Source organism: Cervus elaphus, chromosome 15 (genome assembly GCF_910594005.1).
Source record: "Cervus elaphus chromosome 15, mCerEla1.1, whole genome shotgun sequence".
Lineage (NCBI taxonomy): Eukaryota > Metazoa > Chordata > Mammalia > Artiodactyla > Cervidae > Cervus > Cervus elaphus.
Window position 1 is genome coordinate 23788358 of NC_057829.1, and position 21313 is coordinate 23809670.

At 35.8% G+C, this 21313-nt stretch overlaps 1 protein-coding gene across 5 annotated transcripts in view; it reads right to left on the bottom strand.

Moving 5' to 3' along the window:
- Positions 1-21313, bottom strand: part of CTNNA3 (catenin alpha 3) — a 1812800-nt gene that overhangs the window by 1637621 nt on the left and 153866 nt on the right. The window lies entirely within an intron of this gene.

The following is a 21313-nucleotide window of genomic DNA, read 5'->3' on the forward strand; positions in this document are numbered from 1 at the left end:
ATAGAAACACTTATGCAGAATAGGTACCCAACAAACTTCAGCCAGGAAGATCTGTCAGATCTTATATTTTGAGAAGAAAGGAAAATGAATGTTTTGATGATCGAAGCATATGTAGCATGTTCAGCAAACATTTATTCATTTCTGCTCTATAACAGACATGTTATTAAATTGATTCTGCTGAATCAGAATGCTTTCATTCATTTTTAAGTCAGAGACTACATAAACACAAAGGAGACAAATTGCAGTGTATCACAGAATATTGTTCTGCTACTAATAATTAATTAAGCAAAAAGATCTCACAATAAATTGAATTCTTGGTTTATCTTAGTAAATTAGAACATACTTTAAAAGATTAGTGATTGAAAATGTCAAAGTAATACCATTTGCAAGACATTTGCATTTACTCTCTCTTTATGTCATTTATTTCCCATATTCTCAGTGTGTGCCATTAGATAAAGATCTCTAAATAGAGACTTCACCATCTTAAACACACCAGAATTCCGCTGTGACTATAATGCTATGAGACAGGCTAATAAAATTTTATAGAATATAATTAAGTTTCCAGGGAAATGATTTGACCCTTACTATTTCAAACTCTGTGGAATAAGTCACAATATAATGGCATTCTACTGAATTAAATCCTTAATTTCATGAAAGCAACATATTTATCTCAATCCAGGGTGACAGAGGAAAAAGAAATAGAAAATAATGCTAAACTTTCACATCAGGGCAATAAACTAAATTCAACAAACAATCTTTTAGAGCCTACTACGCACAAGGCACTTTGAATATAAAACATATTTCTAAAATAACTTACAGACTACCAGGGAAATTAGACATAAAGTTCAAAAATGGGAATGATAGTGACATTTACTACACGCCTACTCAGTGTCAGTTACTTCATCCTTTTCAATTTAAGCTTCACAAGAGCCACAGGAGTTCCTATTTCTCTTCCATTCTAAAAGCAAGTAAACTGAGACTCAGAAAGTTTAAGCTGTTTTATTTTTTAATAATACATAATTTTAATTCATAAAACAATAATTCCTTAATTTTTCTTTCTCTTGGCCTTTTCTTCTAATCTGGCTTTTCTTTCTATATGCCTTTCTCTTAAGAATCACCAAAGCTTTTATTAAGCCAAATGATATTTTTTTTCCCAGTTTTACTGAGATATAACTGACATAGAGCACTGTATAAGCTAAGGGGTATGGCATAATGATTTGACTTACATACATCACAAAATGATTATCGTAATAAGTTTAGTGAACATCCATCATCTCATAGAGTTACAAAATAAATGAAATGTAAAAAAATATCATTTCCTTGTGATGAGATCTCTTCAGATTTACTGTCTTAACTTTCATATATAACATATATCGTCAAACATATTTATCATGTTGTACATCACATTTCTAGTGCTTATTTACCTTATAACTTATCTCATAACTGGAGTTTGGACTACCTTTGTCCAATTCCCCCTCCCACCACACCTCACCTCTGGTAATCACAAATCTTATCTCCCTATACATATAAATTTGGGGGTTTTTTTGTTTGTTTGCTTTTGAAGTATAATTGGCCTACAATACTATGTCAGTTCCTAGTATACAATATAGTGATTTGATATCTCTATACATTTCAAAATAAAACTAGGTTTTTACCCTAATATTTATACTCTTTCTACTCTACCATTAACTTTAACACTAGGCAAAGTAGTAAAAAGAGTGCAAAAAAGGAGATAAAAATAATGTGGTGAAATAGAAAAAAACTCTCTGATACTATTGGAGAGACTCAGGCCATATAGAAGACATGAAGGAATTTGAGTTGGGTCTTGAAGGAGTTTTCAGAGCCTTAAATGGGAACTGACTCTACCCATCAGTTTAAACATAGCCAAAGTCTGCTCATTCTCCCCTTCTGCAGCAGAGTAAACAAATTTCTTTTAGCATAATTTTAATAACCTGTATATTAGCTATTTATCATATTGTATGATCATTTCTGTATCTTGCCCATGTCTTGGTTTCTTCTCACTATGTTTAAATGAAACTAATACCAGATCTGAGAATCTAAACAATTTAGAAATTTTACCTATGAATTAATATAAGCGTTTACCAATCAACCTGTTCAGTTCTAAAGCATTCCTTATCCTCTGCATTTTCTCTTTCCTAAGATATTAGCTTTATTTCTTAACTATCTCTTCTTCACATTGTTCTTTGTGAATTTTATGCAACTCCAAATAGCAACTTTAGGGTAAACACATTTGTAAGGCTTCAAAATAAGAAACATGAAAACCAATACTTCCAGGCAATATGTCCATGACCAAAGAAAAAAGGGAAATCCAGTAATGATACCTCCCCACAAGATGTTTTCATTAACAGTGGGAGCTTGCATAACATGGAGATTTTAGCTTGAACTTTCATTATCAGGACTTATATCCTTCATTTATTGACACTAACTAGTTCCAAGTGCTCAGACTATGATGATTCGTTCATTTAAGCAGCTTTTTTCACTTACAACAACAAATAATTATCAAGGAGAGGTCATATAAAATCTATAATGTAACTTGAAGTTAGATCTCTATTAAACATATCCCATTCCCATCTGCTCACATATACACTTAAACATACTAGAGAGTCAAGTAGTAACTCTGCCTTAGAGGTGAAGCTGAAGTACAAGAGATAAAAATAAGACAAAAGCTAAGGTTCAGATTTTACTTTAAGAGATTTGAGGTCACCTTGATTTGAAAGTTTTTTATTCCAATAGGCCACTGTGCTTAATCACTGAAACAGACCTCTTGAGATATTCTACATTAGTTTAGTACACTGTAATTTCATTATATTTACTGCTTCTCAATAAAGATCTCTCAATTGAAGATGAGAAAGGAAGCATGATTAATTTAAGAGATTTTAATATTTCTGGATTTTTCCTGTTCAAAATTTTGAGTGAAAACTTTGAAGAATCCCCAAATAATTTGTTGAACACCGACTTTATCCTATGTTAATATTTTTAACTCATTGCAAACTAAATTCAAGCTTTAAAAAAAAAAAATCCCAATGAATAAATTTGATCCAAAACAAACTTAAACTTTAGGTATGTTATAAAACTGTCAAAACTGAACATTAAAATAGCCTCTTGTACTGAGACAGAAATTCAAATTCTGTCCAATCTGACTGCCGCTGCTGCTGCTAAGTCACTTCAGTCATGTTCAACTCTGTGCGACCCCATAGACAGCAGCCCACCAGGCTCCCCCATCGCTGGGATTCTCCAGGCAAGAACACTGGAGTGGGTTGCCATTTCCTTCTCCAATGCATGAAAGTGAAAAGTGAAAGTGAAGTCGCTCGGTCGTGGACCCCATGGACTGCAGCCTACCAGGCTCCCCCGTCCATGGGACTTTCCAGGAAAGAGTACTGGAGTGGGGTGCCATTGCCTCCTCCGTCCAATCTGACTACTTTAACCAAATTTCACACGACAAACAAGAATAAGAAGATGCAAACAGCATCTCTAAAACCAAAAAGTAAGTATTGCGCACCACAAAAGTAAGCATTGTAAACACACACCCAGAGTGTTTTCTTATCAAATTCCTTTTTGGTCAGAAATTATAATAATAAGAATCCATAAAATAAAACAACAGAGGCCATGATTGCTCCTATCCCATTAAAATAACTGAAAATCTCTTTTGCAGAAAAGAGAAGCATGAGTGCGGCAGAAAAGAAAATATCTAGATTGACTCAGCATTCCCTCTTCCCAAATCCATTTTCCTCCTTTTCCTGACAACATACTTTTAAATAAATCTAAGCTAATGTTCTGTACAAACTACCCATTCAATGAGTTCACGAAAATTATGTAGATTCATGGAGTAATTTGAGAAAGAGGACAAGAAGAAACCAGCTGAAACAGCAGGAAAAAATGCATCCAGGGCAAGTAAAGCTTCCCTGGACCTCACTGCCAATGTCCTGGCTTCCTCTTGTAGTCAGATCAATAGAATCAAATAATTCCACAGCTCCAGCAGCCTACTAATTCCTATAATGAAAAAATATTGAGTAGCACTGCTCCAAAAGAACAGCCAGCTCATCAGTTGTCATTTTCCTTTATTTAATATTTTGTGCATTTGTATGATGTTAAGTGTTACTTGTAACATAAAAAGGAATTCCATACTCACAGCATTGGGTATACAAAAGAGTATCCAATAAGTACCTGACTGAAAGCAATGAATCACTAAGTATGATCTTAGTGTCCCTAAAATGTCACTGTGAAATAGTACCAAAAGATTCTGGAAACTAAAGCAGAAGGAAGGAATGTTCAAAGAATAAATATTAATGCTCTATAAATATTAATGTTTAGAGCAAAAATGTTTTGAGCATAAGAAAGGCTAATCCACTCTATTTCAATGTGGCAACAACAGAGCAACCAAAGTGAAGTATTATTAAGAAAAAAAAGTATTTCATTTTCTGAACTTAATCCACTGACTCTCATATTTTCCAAATGAATTTACGGGATAATACGACTCATGAAAGGAAAGCTTACAGCTAAAGCTGAAAATTAAAGGACACATATATCTCAAATGATGTTTTAATGTAAGGAATGATAACCAAAACTAAATTAAGAACATAGAACAAAAAAATTGAGCTTGAAATCTGAATTAGAAATAATCCTGTAGTGTTGACAGCAATTGCTCTTGAAGTCTGGGTTCGAGTCCTCGCTGTGCCATTTAATAATTTCATACCTTGGGACAAGTCATATTACTTCAATTCTTGATTGTGTTATCTGTAAAATGGGAGAGATTGTCCCTGCCTGCTTACTTTATAAAATTGTTGTGAAATCAGTTGAGGAAAAATAAGACATTCATTCAACAAATATTTAATATTGGTCTGGCAACATGCAAGCCATGCATGAAATGGAGGGGAAAAAATAGCCCTTGCTCTAAAAAAGCATATAATTCAGCTTTACAGATTACTGATTTATAAATTTTAAAGTTCCATAAAAGTATGAAATCACTGTCATTAAACTCATGACCATTCAGTAGTGAATGAGGATTGAACAAAAGAGCAATCCAGTAATTCCTTATTGAGACTCTCTCAGCAAGGGATTTTTGAAGGAAATAGAAAGAAAAGATACATTATTTAGATTTTTCTTCAATATTGCTACAAAACTTTATTTAATTAATTTTAATATGGCAGAACACTTAACATAAGATATATGCCCCCAAAAAATTAAGTATACAATATGCTGTTGCTGTCTACAGGTACAACGTTCTGAGATTTCTAGTTTATTCACTTCATTTAACTGAAACTTTATGCACACTAATTCCCCATTCTCTCTCCCCCTTACTCTCTGTAAATCACCATTCCACTCTTTGATTCTATGATTTTTCTATTTTAGATATCTCATATAAGTGCAATCATGCAGCATTTATCTCTCTGTGACTGGTTGAGGTTATTTGGCATAATGTCTTCATCTATGTTGTTACATATTATAGAATTTCCTTCCTTCCTTTTTAATACTGAACAGTATTTCACCATCCATTTATACTACATTTTCTTGATCCATTTACTTGTAAACATATAGGTTGTTCCCACATCTTTAGTGAATGGTGTTGCAATGAACATGGGAGTGCTAATACCTCTTTGGGATCCTGATCTCAATTCTTTTGAATAAATACTTAGAAGATGAATTGCTGGAGCAAATGATATTTGTATTTTTAATTTTTTTAGAAACCTCCATACTGTTTTCCATGATATGGAAAATACTACAGTATTAGTGCTTCCCTGATAGCTCAGTTGGTAAGGAATCCACCTGCACTGCAGGAAACCCACTTCAATTCCTGGGTCGGGAAGATCCACTGGAGAAGGGATAGGCTACCCACTCCAGTATTCTGGCCTGAAGAATTCCATGGACTGTATAGTTCATGGGGTCGCAGAGTCTGATGTGACTGAATGACTTTCACTTCACTTAACGTCACCATATTTTGCATTTCCACTGATGGGGTACAAGGGTTCCAACTTCTCCACATCCTTACTAATGCTTGTCTTTTTTTAATATTATTAATAGTAATTCTGACAGGTATGAGGTGATATCTCATTGTGGCTTTGATTTGCATTTCTCTGACGATCACTGTCACTAAGCATTTTTTTCATGTATTTGTTGGGTGTTTATATGCCCTCTTTGGAGAAATATAAATACTCATTCAAGTTCTTGGCCCATTTCTTTTTTATAATTTTATTTATTTATTGACTGTGCTGGGTCTCTGTTGCTGTGCAGGCTTTTCTCCAGTTGTGGCAAAGAGCGGCCACTCTCTAGTCTCAGTGCACAGGCTTCCCATGCGGGGCTTCTCGCACACGCTGTGCTGCAGCATGGACTCCAAAGTACGCAGGCTTCAGCGGTTGCAGCTCCTGGGTTCTGGACCTCGGGTTCAACAATTGTGGTGCATGGCCTTCGTTGCTCTGTGGTTAGCCCATTTCTTAATTGAGTTGTTAGTTTCTGAGCTGCAAAATCTCCTTATATATTTTGGATATTGACCCTTTATCAGATATATGATTTGCAAATATTTTCTCCTATTCCATAGGTTGCCTTTTCTGTGTTGATTGTGTCCTTTCAATGCAAAAGCTTTTTAAAAAGTTTGATGTAGCTCCACTTGATTATTTTTGGTTTTGTTACCTGTGCTTCTAAAGTCATATCCATAAAATCATTGCCAAGACCAGAGTCATGAAGATTTTCCCTGATGTTTTCTTCTAGAAATTTTAGTTTTAAGTCTTACAATAAAGTCCTTAATCCATTTTTGGTTAATTTTTGTGTGTAGTATAAAATAAGGGTCTAATTCCATTCATTTGTATCTGAATATCCAGTTTCCCACACCATGTGTTGAAGAGATTATCATTTCCCAGTTGTATATTCTTGGCACCTTTATTGAGGATTAGTTGATTATACATGTGTGGATTTATTTCTGGGCTCCCATTCTATTCCATTGGTCTATAGGTCTGTCTTTATGTCAGTACCATGCTGTTTCAATTACTGTAGCTTTGTAATATTTTTTAAATAGAGTAATGTGATGCATCTAGCTTTGTTCTTCTTCCTCGGAATTGATTTGGCTATTTGGGGTTTTCATGTGGTTCCATATGAATTGTAGAGTTGTTTTTAAATTTCTGTTTTAAAAACGCCATTGGGACTTTAATAGGAATTGCTTTCAATCTGTAGATTACTTTGGATATGGAGTGTTTAACAATACTAATTCTATCAATCCATGTACACAGGATGTCTTTCTATTTCTGTCTTCTGTAATTTCTTTCATCAAAGTTTCATAGTTTTTTCAGTAGTACATCTTTTACCTCCTTCATTACACTTATTCCTAGGTATATTATTCTTTTTGGTGGTATTGTAGAAGGACATTGTTTTTCTAATATCCTTTGCAGATAATTCATCCTAAGTGTACAGAAATGCAATTGAAGTTGCTGTGATTATGATTTTCAATACAATGTTTAATAAAACTGGTGAGAGTTCACATCATTCTCTTTTTCCTGATCCTAGATGAAAAGCTCTCAGTTTACCAACATTAAGTATGGTTTAAGCTATGAGATTGTCATATATGGACATTATTATGTTGAGGGAATTTTCTATCCCTAGTTTCTGGAGAGTTTTCTTCATAAAATGATGTAAAATCTTTTCCTGAATCTATTGAAATGATAACATTATCAGTTCACTTCAGTCACTCAGTCATGTCCAACATTTCGTGACCCATGGACCACAGCAAGCCAGGCTTCCCTATCCATCACCAACTCCCAGAGCTTACTTAAACTCATGTCCATCAAGTCAGTGATGCCATCCAACCATCTCACCCTCTGTCCTCCCTTTCTCCTCCTGCATTCAATCTTTCCCAGCATCAGGTTCTTTTCCAATGAGTCAGTTCTTCGCATCAGGTGGCCAAAGTATTGGAGTTTCAGCTTCAGCATCAGTCCTTCCAATGAATATTCAGGACTGATTTCCTTTAGGATGGACTGGCTGGATCTCCTTGCAGTCCAAGGGACTCTCAGGGTCTTTTCCAACACCACAGTTCAAAAGCATCAATTCTTCGGCACTCACCTTTCTTTATGGTCCAACTCTCACACCCATACATGACTACTGGAAAAACCATAGCTTTGACTAGATGGACCTTTTTTGGCAAAGTCATGTCTCTGCTTTTTAATAAGCTGTCTAGGTTGGTCATAGCTTTTCTTCCAAGGATCAAGCACCTTTTAATTTCATGGCTGCAGTCACCATCTGCAGTGATTTTGGAGCTCAAAAAAATAAACTCTCTCACTGTTTCCATTGTTTCCCCATCTATTTGCCATGAAGTGATAAGACCAGATGCCATGATCTTAGTTTTCTGAATGTTAAGTTTTAAGCCAACTTTTTCACTCTCAATGTTTCACTTTCATCTAGAGGTTCTTTAGTTCTTCACTTTCTGCCATAAGGGTGGTGTCATCTGCATATCTGAGGTTATTGATATTTCTCCTGGCAATCTTGATTCCAGTTTGTGCTTCATCCAACCCAGCATTTCACAGGATGTACTCTGCATGTAAGTTAAATAAGCAGGGTGACAATATACAACCTTGACATACTCCTTTCCCAATTTGGAACCAGTCTGTTGTTCCATGTTCAGTTTTAACTGTTGCTTCTTGACCTGCATACAGGTTTCTCAGGAGGCAGGTCAGGTGGTCTGGAATTCCCATCTCTTTAAGAATTTTCCACAGCTTGTTGTGATCCACACAGTCAAAGGCTTTGGCATTTATTCTGTTCATGTGCTGGTTTTACATTAACTGATTTTCATATGTTAAACTATTCTTGTAAACCACATAAAACCCACTTGATCGTAGTGCATCATCCTTTAATTAAACTATTGAATTCAGTGTGTCTGTATTTTTGAATATTTTTGCATCTACACTCATTAGGGATATTGGCCTATAATTTCTTTTCTTATGGTATTCTTATCTGGCTTCATAAGTGAATTTAAGATTATTCCCTCTACTTCGGCAGTTTGGAAGAGACTGAGAAGGATTGACATTAATTCTTCTTTAAATATTAAGTAGAATTCACTAGTGAAGCCATCTCATCCTGAGCTTTTCTTTTTTAGGAGGTTTTGATTATTGATTCAATCTTTATTCTTGTCATAGGTCTGTTTAGGCTTTCTGTTCCTTCATGATTTAGCCTTGGTGGTAAGTTGTATGTTTCTAGGAATTTATACATTTCTTCCAGGTGTTGTTTGTTGGTATGTAATTATTCATAGTAGTCTTTTATTATCATTCTTTATTCCTGCGGCCTTAGTTGTAATGTATTCTTTCTTTCTTATAATTTTATTTATTTGAATCTTCTGTCTTCTATTTAGTCAGTCTAGCTAAAGTTTGTCAATTTTGCTTATCTTTCTAAAAAAAATACCAACTGTTAGTTTGATTGGTTTCTTCTCTTGTTTTCTCTTGTTTTCCTATTTTCTATTTCATTTATTTCTGCTGCTATAATGTTTGTAATTTCCTTCCATCTTCATTCTTGTAACTTCAGGCTTAGTTCTTCTTTTTTAGCTCTTTTAGGTATAAAGTTAAGTTCTTTACTTGAGAACTTTCTTCTTTTTTAATGTAGGGATTTATCTGTCTAATTTCCCTCTTAGTACTACTTTTGCTATATCCTGTAAGTTTTGGCATGTTTTCATTTTCATTTGTTTCAAGTAATTGTCTAATTTCCTTTCTTATTTCAACTTTGACCTAATGGTTCAAAAATATGTCATATAATTTCACATATTTAAATTTTCCAGTTTTCCTTCTGTTGTCAATTTCTAGTTTCATTTCATTATGGTCAGAAAAGATCTTTGGTATTTATTATTGCCATTTAATCAGTTGCTTTTGTCAGTCTCTTAGTTCTTTTTTTTTTTTTTTTTTTTTTTTTTGTCTTTTCCTCTCTTGCTGTCTTCCTTTATGTTTTGTTGGGGGTTTTTTTTTTTGTATTGATATGCTTTGACTTCTTTATTTTTTCTCTTTTGTGTATCTTCTTTAGTATTTTTTGTGGTTACCTTGGATTCTGCCTAAAATAATCTTGTAAAAATTTGTTTTGAGTTGGTAACAACTTAAGTTCAATTAAAAACTCTACACTTTTACTTCTCTCTCACACACACACACACACACACTTTATGTTATTGTTATCACAGTTTACATTTATTTATATTGTTTACCATGTTTTTAGTCAAAGCTATTTTAAATATTCTTGTCTTTTAACTTTTATGCTAGAATTAAAAGTGATTTACCTACCACCATTACAGTAGTATAGTATTTTGCATTTATTTCTATAATTACCATTATCATAATTTCATACTTTCTTATGCTGTAGTATTACTGTTTCAAATCTTTTCAACTTGAAGTATACCTTTTAGCTATTCTTGTAAGCCAGGTCTAGTGGTGATGGACTCCCTCAACTTTTGCTTAGGAAAATTTTTCAGGGAAAAAACCCACTGTCTTCCCAAGCTTTGAGTAGTACCGTGTTTACTATGATGTTCTCGAGCTGCACGGGCTGCAGCACCAACCAGGATTGCACAAGGGAGCTGAGGCCAGGTGGCAGCTGGTACAACTCTGCTTGGCTCACAGTGACACAGCTCAGCCAGCCAGGCCTCCGAGGCCAATGCTGCCCATCACACACTTTCCACCCACCCTGGGTATTATCCCAATACCCTGGGAAATTCTTTATCTCTCCATTTTTTGAAGATCAGTTTTGCTGGGTATAGTGTTCTTAGATGTGTCTCTTTTTTTTTCCAACATTCCTTCTGGCCTGCAAGTTTCTGCTGAAAAATCCACTGATAGCCTTATAGGGGTTCCCTTGTATGTGACAAGTCACTTTTCTCTTGTTTGTTGTTTTTCACTTTGACTTGACAATTTGCTTACAATAATCCACCCCCCCCCCTTATTTGCAGAGATACATTCTAAGACTCACAAGGGATACCTGAAACTATGGATAGTACCAAACCACATATATACTATTTTTTACTTATACTGACAGATATGTAACATAAAAAGTATAGATATATGGGACAAAGAGATGTCCTGTCCTAGACAGAATAGAGCAGGATGGCATGAGATTTCATCACACTACACACAACAGCATGCAGTTTAAAATTTATGAATTGTTTATTTCTGAAATAACATGATATATATTGATAATATTATCAATTTATGATAATGATAATGATCATTTATGATGATAATATTATCATTTAATATTTTGGGGCCATATTTGACCATGGGTAACTGAAACCAAGAAAAGCAAAACTACCCATAAGGGATACTACTGTATAATATGTCTCAGTATAGATTTCTTTGGGTTCATCTTTTCAGTATCACTGAGGATTTTTAAAGCTGGATGTCCATTTCTTTCCCCTGATTTGGTGGGTTTCCAGCCATTATTTCTTTGAATAAGCTTCCAGGTTCTTTTTCTATTTCTTTTTTCTCCTTTGAGGACTTCCATAATGCATACATTGTTCTGTTTAATGGTACTTCATAAATCCTTAATCTATCTTCATGCTTTGTTAAAATTCTCTCTCTGTTCATGCATTTTCCTCCTGGTTTCAGTGAGCATCTTTATGATTGTCATTTTGAATTCTCTGTCAGTATCACATATTAACAGAATTCTCTGTCAAAATCATATGACTCTGTTTCATTAGGGTCAATTTCTAGACATTTATCTTATTCCTTTGTTTGGAACATCTTTGCCTGATTCTTAATTTTCCTTAGCTCTCTTTGTTGGTATCTACATATCTAACAAAGCAGGCACCTTTCTGCATCTTTGCGGACTGACTTTGTGCAAGAGAAAACTTCCCACCAATCAGTGAGGCTTCTACCAATGCCCCTTCCTAAGGAAAAACAGACAACTGCAGTTTTTGTCTACTTACTCTATACTGAGCCAGAGAGGGCAAGAAGTTGTGGTGTATACCAACCTAAGCCACCCCCTTCATTTTCTCCCACCGGTAGGTAAACTTTGATGGATCCTCCGGAGCTCCAAGACTGGCAAGACAGAGCCAATTTGGGGGGGATACCCCTCAGAAAAGCTGGAGTACTGAACTGTGAACCAATCCCCAGGGCTAGAGACTCCAGTGAGAAGATGTCTCAAATATCCCTACTGAGGCCAGACTGAACACAAACCTATTGATTCATCATTCAGTGAGCTTTCCACTAAACCACAAGGTCTCAAAGATTTGAGACCAAAGGTTTACATTCACTGTATAAACCTTCCCCAGGTGATCTCATACAAACCTATTGCTTATCCTAATACTTACTTCTTGAGGCTTTCTAATCTACCTCTTGTTTATTTGTTCCAGATAAATATTTCAATATCTAGTATATCTCATGTGCATATGCCTAGTCACTTCAGTCAGTCTGACTCTTTGCAATGCTAAGGACTATAGCCCACCAGGATCCTCTGTCCATGGGATTCTCCAGGCAAGAATGCTGGAGTGGGTTGTCATGCCCTCCTCCAGGGGATCTTCCCAACCCAGGGATTGAACCCACATCTCCTGCATCTTCTGCATTGCAGGTAGATGCTTTACCACTGAGCCACCAGAGAAACCTAGTATCTCTCATATGGATCTCAAATCCAACATGTATAAAATCCATAGACTGCTTCTCCTCTTTGTAAACAGCAAGCCAATATCCTCAATGCCTCATCAGATGCCTGAAAGGTTGCTTAATGTTTCCCTTTCCCTCTAAATAGATTCCAATCACTTTCCAAATTGCAGGCTGTTCCTCTTTCCTTTTTATCATTAATTCCCCACCCCACATAATCATTTCACAACCAGAAAACTGTATCAGTCTCACCACTGACCTCTCTGCCTCCACTGTGCCCCCTGGCTCACTGCTACCAGAATAATAGTCCTAAAATTCAAATCTGTCTATATCACTTCCATGCTTAAAATCTTCAATAGTTCTCCCTTCATTTTCAGACTAAAGTTCAAACTTTTTAACTTAGCATAATGGCCTTTCACAAGTAGGTCAACGTCTGATTCTGCAGTTCAACTCTTGTTCCTCCCAAACAATATGCCTTCATCTGAGCCATTCAGAACTACTACTGGTCTTTGAGCACATACTGTTCCCTCCAGCTAAAATGCTCTCAGCCCCCACCACTTTCTTTGTCTAGTTAAATCATTCTCCAAATTTGTCTCTGCATTATTATCAAAGCACTTCCTTGATACAATTGCCATCATGCCTCCACAACACCTTATACCAACTTTGATCATATTAACTTATATTGGGACTTCCCTAGTGGCCCAGTGGCTAAGGCGCCATGCTCCCAATGCAGGGGGCCTGGGTTCAACCATTGGTCAGGGAACTAGATCTCACATGCTGCAACTAAGAGTTCACATGCCACAACGAAGACTGAAGATCCCACACGCCAAAACTAAGACCCGGTGCAGCCAATTAAATAAATATATTAGTAACATTATAAATTTATGTCTTTAGTCTGTATATTCCAGGAGAACAGGACCATGGTAGTATATTTTCTAAATTTGACTCTCTAGCACATATTATGGTGACTGGCACTCAGTAAGCACACAAAAAAATAACCATCTGCTGAATGGACTGATTAACTAATGAAACTCAGGCTACCTGAAATGACACAGGTCCTTTTTAATGTTAAACATTTCTTTAACAAGGCTTAAATTTTCTTTGTCCCTAGCATTTTTAGTATAAAATTTTTGTGTCCTATTTGTCTCTATTTCTTTTTTCTCTTAATCCATCTTATACCAGTCCTGTGACTGGCTTTTTTCTTTAAACCTTGAAATGTCCCTGTTATTTTGCCTTGAATCTTCTACAGAATATACTTGGTTTCTAATAACATTTAAATGTACAGCAATTTCTCTTGTTATAGACTGCTGACATTCTTAATAATAAGATTTAGGAAACCTTTTGCTGATACATATCTGCATTTTAACAATAGAGGGTGGCATCAAAAATTCTGAGTGTTATCATCATTATAATATGTGACTCTATATCAACATTATGAATATTCTTCATATTCACAATTACTGGTCTGTATACAAATGCTTTATAGCAATGTTTGTAGCAAATATTAAATATGTACTTGATATAAGTTATTAAATAGAGGTGCCATTTCTTATAATAACACCTATTTCTAATCCAAAGGGACAAATATTCCCATTTTAAGAAAAATAAAACTGGCTATGGTATGATAAATGGAAAAAGCTAGAAAAGTTATTTCAACTCAGGAGTCAAATTTATTTCCCTTCATTTTTAGGAATAAGGATAATATTGCACCTCAAGAGATGAAAAACGGAAGTAAGATACCACAGTGGAAGAAGGTAGGATGGGAAAGGAAGGAAGGTAAAAGAAACTTTGTGCCAGTTCTTACCACGTATTTTATATACTCTATTATTTAATCTTCACAAGGCCCTTAAATTATTCAGGCTTTATCATACCAACATCCCAGAAGAAGAAATTAAGGCTCACAGATTTTTAACTTTCCCAAATCACCCAGCTAATCAACAATATAACCAGGATTCAAGCAAAGTCTCTCTCTCTGCTGCCAAATGCCATAGTTTCTCTCCATATTGTTCTGACTCCCAAAGAAAACAAGAGCTATGCAAGCCAACATTCTCTCAAAGAAAACTGACCCTTATAAAATTCATATGCCAATAAAATAGGATGTGGAATCTTGAGATGTATAAATAGTATAAAAATATTCAAAAACCTTGAAAGGTTCCAGAGAGAAATTTTTAAACTTAAACTCGCATAGAGAATTATGAGCAATGGTGGTAATAAAGCCAAACTGCCTTTTCAAGTTTCTATAATTAATTACATACTGAAACAGCATCACTTTTTTCTCTGTCCTCTCTTACTTTTGATTTGGACCTATTCCACCCCACCCCACTCCTTGGAAGAAAACACATACTTCCCTAAGGAACTAGATATATTTAAAACTGCAAAGTCAAGAATCCCTGATATATTTAATTATATATTAACTCTGTGTTGGTTGGAAGTACTTATCCCATGGAGAGTTACTCAGTGAACCATCTTTGCACAAGTTGGTGGTCTCAGTCTATGTCTTTATAAATGTTTGATCATAATTACATCACTGGGACAGTCTCAGTGGAAAGAGGATAATTTAATAAAGATAAGGAATCAGGAAATATAGAGGTACATGCTATCAATCAAAAATAGAGTAATATTTCATTTACTTGACTTCTAAAAGGAAATAGGGATCCCCAATAGGGATGAAAATTCTGTTATTTAGAAAAATTATAAGAAGGAAGAAAAGAGTAAGGCCACTTAAGAAAACATTGTGACAGCAAAGGAATTCTCTGATCCTGTGCAATAAAGAATAAACAAAAAAAAAAATTACAGCAGGGATTTTTGTGGGCATTATGGGGTGGGGAGCCAAAATGACCAGAAACTTGCATAAAATAGCAAGATAAGACTGGAAGAGAAGCAGGTATTTGTCCATCATATCCAAAACTAGGAAAAGAAATAAAAAGGTAATCCACTGCTTTTGGAAGAAGAATATGTGCCCAGAAGAACTCTATATCTTCATAGCTGATGCCCTCCCCAGAAAGAACATTTATAATATATTATTTTACATTAGGATGTTTAGTGTGTGTGAGAGAAAAGGGGGTGGAGGGAGGAAGAAAGAGAGAAAGAGCTGACTACAGAATTCTTGGGAAAGGAACTATTTATACTGAGGAAAATACCTTCAGGTGTAATTTAAGATGGAGATAGTGATATCTGAGGATACAAATTAGCAGAGGTCAAGTCAATAGTGGCTTGATAGAATATCTTACTGCTTAGGAATATGAGAGAAAACAAAGGGCAGGCAGTGAGAAGAGGTGGAAGGACAACGAGATGAAGTTGCTAAAGGATTCTAAGTGGCAAGAATATACCACTTAGAATATACTGTTATACTACAGAATCCCCTCCTTTTCATCTTCCCAAGTTTCTAATAGGTTTGCAGTACATACATGCATTGTAAGGGAGTATGTGTGTGTGTGTGTGTTAAAGAGGGAAAGGGTCTACTTCCAAGTATGAATTAACATACCATACAATACAAGTAGAAAGATCATCCATAAGCTAAAGTAATTCTGTGGAAGCAAAATCTTGGAGTCAGAGGTGACCCCGAGAATATGAGCCTAACAGAATTTGCAGAAATCTTGGGGATAACATTATACTAACAGAATGAGGGTTCAAGCCAATTATATCTAAATCTTGAAAGTGAAAGTAGCTCAGTTGTGTCCGACTCTTTGCGACCCCATGGACTACAGTCCATGGAATTCTCAAGGCCAGAATACTGTAGTAGATAGCCTTTCCCTTCTCCAGGGGATCTTCCCAACCCAGAGATTGAACCCAGGTCTCCCACATTGCAGGTGAATTCTTTACCAGCTGAGCCACAGGGAAGCCCAGAAAGAAGCAGAGAAGTGGTTTGCAATAAGCAGAATGTGAGTAATTGAAAACTGAAGGTCAAAAAAATAGAAAGAAAAGAAATAAAAGCAAGCAAGCAATGATCACTTAGAGCTCTTACGGGGTTATTAAAAGTAAGTCAATCTATTTCTTCTATGCCAAACTAACCTCATTTCTATACAACTGGGGTTACTAGACTGATAAATCCGTGATGCCACAGAGAATACATCTTAATTTCAGAAAGGTTTTTGAGAAACTGCTTGAGAATAAAATAAAGAAACATAAACATAGTTTACACAGCAACCCAATGAAGTGAATTTGAAGCTCATTTCAACAACTTTTATTCAAAGTGTGTGAATATTTGATCTTAACTAAAACAAAGCTATATCACTATTTTCCATTTCATTAGATGTTTTTTCAGGAATAACTAGGTGAAGAAATCTGAAAATGATACCCAGGTTAGGAGGGGAAGACAAATCAAAAGTCAAGAAAGTCTGGAAGGATATTAGAAAAGAAAGAATTAACAAGACAAAATTCAATGACTATAAAGATAACATCAATCTTTATATGTTATTAATAAAAAGATAAACTGTATCAGAGGAAGAGGGCTTCAGGTGGCACTAGTGATAAAGAACCTGATTGCCTTTGCAGGAGGTATAATAGACACAGGTTCGATCCCTGGGCTTGAAAGATTCCCTGGAAGAGGGCACAGCAACCCCACTCCAGTATTCTTATCTAGAGAATTCCATGGACAGAGGAGCCTGGTGGGCTACAGTCCACGGGGTTGCAGAGAGTTGGACACAACCAAAGTGACTTAGCATACATCAAAGAAGGAAGACCTAGATTAAGAGTAGTCCAAGTTCAGAGACTGTTCACAAAAACAGTGTGAACCAACAACATGACAAGGGTATCATAATAGGTAAGATAAAGTTAGACATTAAATCAGAGAGGGAATTATCTGAGTAAATTATAGAGTGTTCTTATCAGAATATTTGTTTTTATTTCAAGACGTTTGACTTCAACATTTTATGGCTGTTACCTATAATCTAGAATATGCATCAGTTCAGTTCAGTCGCTCAGTCGTGTCCAACTCTTTGCAACCCCCATGAACCGCAGCACTCCAGGCCTCCCTGTCCATCACCAACTCCCGGAGTCCACCCAAACCCATGTCCATCAAGTCGGTGATGCCATCCAACCATCTCATCCTCTGTTGTCCCCTTCTCCTCCTGCCCTCAATCTTTCCCAACATCAGGGTCTTTTCAAATGAGTCAGCTCTTCGCATTAGGTGGCCAAAGGATTGGAGTTTCAGCTTCAACATCAGTCCTTCCAATGAACACCCAGGACTGAAGAAAAGGATTTATAGAGACGATTCTTGGGATTTCTGTTTCTTATATTGGCAGATTAGTAATTCAATCCAGCCCTTCTGCCTAAGAAAACTAACAATATTTGACGAAATATAAAATACTTCATGTTAAAAACATTAAAGATCTAACAAAACAGTGAGGAAATTCCTGAGATAAATTCCAGATGAGGTAATGTTTCATATACAAAGATAGGCATTCACATGAGAAGACAAGACACCATCAGCATAAGAAAAACTGACATACTGACAGTACCACAAGCAAACACCCAGGGAGTCCAGACGCTGAAGTTTTCCAACTTTAACCATAAAACAAATCTGCTTATAATGTTCAAGTACATCAAAATCAAGACTGAAACAAAATCATACAAGATATGGAAATTCCAGAGTATCCTGAGTTGTCTGAAACTGGTCAAAAGTCAAGAATTTTTTAGCTTAAATAAGAGAAGACATATGTAAGTCCTAAGAGTAATCATCAGTTATTTGAAAATGCACTTCCTATTGCCTTGATTCTGTGTTGCTCCAGAAGATAAACTAGAAGCAGTGAAAGAAAATAGCAGGGATGCAGCTTTAAGCTCAGCTTGAGAAAAATGTCTTCAATGACTAGAATTATCCAAAATATGCTTTACTGTCTAATAGAATTGAGATTGCTATCACTGTACATGATCATCTATATTGTTAGACAGTTGTGTCTATTTCATACTGAAGGATAGTCTACCTGCTTCAGCAACCTACTAGACTAGAAGGGCACTGAAGTTTCTCCACTATGATGTTTTCATTCTAAGTACAAATTTAATAGAATCATAAACTAAAAATATTCTAAACCACTATATCCCAACATACAGTCTGAGAAAACACCAAGATTAATATATTATAGAAGAGTTCTAGAGTCACGAAATTTGGGAAACTCTGGGTTAAGCAAAGTTAAATAAGTTTCTTTGCTTTGACATTTCTCACCAACTTTAATGTGCTAATGTGCATCAAACATTAAGAGAAGGACTTCCCTCGCAGTCCAGTGGTTAAGACTCCACATTTCTAATGCAGAGGACATGGGTTCCATCCCTGGTTGGTGAACTAAGATCCTAACTGCTGTGCAGCCAATAAATAAATAAAGCATTCAAAAGAAATTTCTATGTGCAGCACAGACCATTGAAAAGCTTTTTTTCATGCTGCATATTTAGAAGACAGGTTCTGCAGAATACTTCTAAGGGACTGTTGGACTATATAATTCTAATCTTTATCTCCAAGAGATTTTTTTCAACTAGCCTTCATTCTGTGTGAAACATTAAAAGAATTGAGTTGAATAATACAACTCAAATTATACAAATAATTTATATAATATTATATATTATGTAATATTATATAATGCAAATTATACAAGCAATACAAATGCAACTTATAAATTTTATTAAGATGTAACAATTAAAAAAACTGTCACAATAAGGTCTTCCCTTTTTCATAGATAAAGTATCATTGTTTGATTAGACATCTTACAAGTGATTTAAATGATCTAGCCCAAGTTCAGGCTCTAATGAGGAATCAGTAAATATGGGAAAGAGTGGCTAGAGTTAAGAATGCCTCATCCTAGTGACTTACCTAAATTCCCTTAACAATTTGCTATAGGCCCATGAATTTGTCTAAACATTTCTGAAAGCTATTTATAGTGAAAGCTGTTGTAACACTTGGAGAACTAGGTTCCCAAAGTTGCTTTTTATCTATTGCCTTGAGCAAGCTTCTTAAATTCAATATGCCTCAGGTTTTTTTTCATCTATAAAATAGGAATCATAATCACTAAGGCGCTGTGAGGTTGAATTAAAGGAGATAATCCCCCACATTTCTTGACCCATTATAAAAACTCATAACTATTAAGTATAATTTTATTACAAAAATAGCACTTTGTTTTTCTTTGATCTACAGTTATCTCCTGCTTCATTTGAATGATACGATATGTGTGAATTACCTAGCACAGTACTAGTAGTTAGTAGCAATCAATTAAAATGTTAATGAAGGGACTCATGGTCTTATATATAAAGTTACTCCTTAATTGATTATAAGGGAAGTAATTTTCACCTAACAAAAGCCTTTCATTCTGCCCTATCTCAACAAATCCTGAGTTAAAACATAGGAAATACTGGGTCATGGGACTAGGAATTATCTGGCATTTAATCTTTCATAACCACTTATGGCTATAATATTTATCAGCATCTGTATTCACATATGGTTGTTGTTGTTGCTCAGTCACTAAGTCATGTCCGACTCTTTTGCAACAGCATAGACTGTAGCCCGCCAGATTCCTGTGTCCATGGGATTTCCCAGGCAAGAATACTGGAGTGAGTTGCCATTTCCTTCTCCAGGTGATCTTCCCGACTCACACATTGCTTGCACTGGCAGGCGGATTCTTTACCACTGGGCCATCAGGGAAGCCCTCCTTCATGGATCACAGCATTGTCATAGTGAAGGGGCTTGCATAACTCAAGAATCTATGAACCAAGCAATGCAAGGCCACCAAGACAAGCAGGTCATAGTGAAGAGTTCTGACAAAATGTGGTCCATTGGAGAAGGAAATGGCAACCCACTCTTGTATTCTTGCCTGGAGAACCACATGGACAGCATGAAAAGTCAAAAAGATATGATGCAGGAAGAAGTGACCCCCTAGGTCCAAAGGTGATTAATATGCTACTGGGGAGGAGCAGAGGGCAATTACTAATAGCTCCAGTAAGAATGAAGAAGCTAGGCCAAAACGGGAACAATACTCAGCTGTGGATGTGTTTGGTAGTGAAAGTAAAGTTTGAGGCTCTAAAGAACAATATTGCACAGGAACCTGGAATGTTAGTTCCATGGAACAAGATAATTTGGATGTAGTCAAGCGGGAGATGGCAAGATTGAACACTGACATCTTAAGAATCAGGGAACTAAAATGGACCAAAATGGGAGAATTTAATTCACATGACCATTCTATCTACTACTGTGGGCAAGAATCCCTTAGAAGAATTGAAGCAGCCCTCACAGTCAACAAAAGAGTCCAAAATACAGTACTTGAGTGCAATCTCAAAAACAACAGAATAATGTCAGTTTGTTTTCAAGGCAAACAATTCAACAACACAGTAATCTAAGTCTATACTCCAATCACTGATGCCAAAGAAGCTAAAGTTGACATGTTCTCAGAAGACCTTTAGCACCTTCTAGAACTAAAACCAAAAAAAGATGTCTTTTTCATCATAGGGGATTGGAATACAAAAGTAGGAAGTCAAGAGATACCCAGGAAAAACAGGTAAGTTTGGCCTTGGAGTACAAAATGAGGCAGGGCAAAGGCTAACAGAGTTTAGTCAAGAGAACACGCTGGTGACAGCAATCACTCTTCTTCCAAAAACACAAGAGATGACTATAGACATGGACATCAACAAATGGTCAATACCAAAATAACATTAATTATGTTTTTTGTAGCCAAAGATGGAGAAGCTCTATACAGTCAGTAAAAACAAGAACTGGAGCTGACTGTGGCTCTGATTACAAGCTCCTTATTGCAAATTTCAGGCTTAAATTGAAGAAAGTA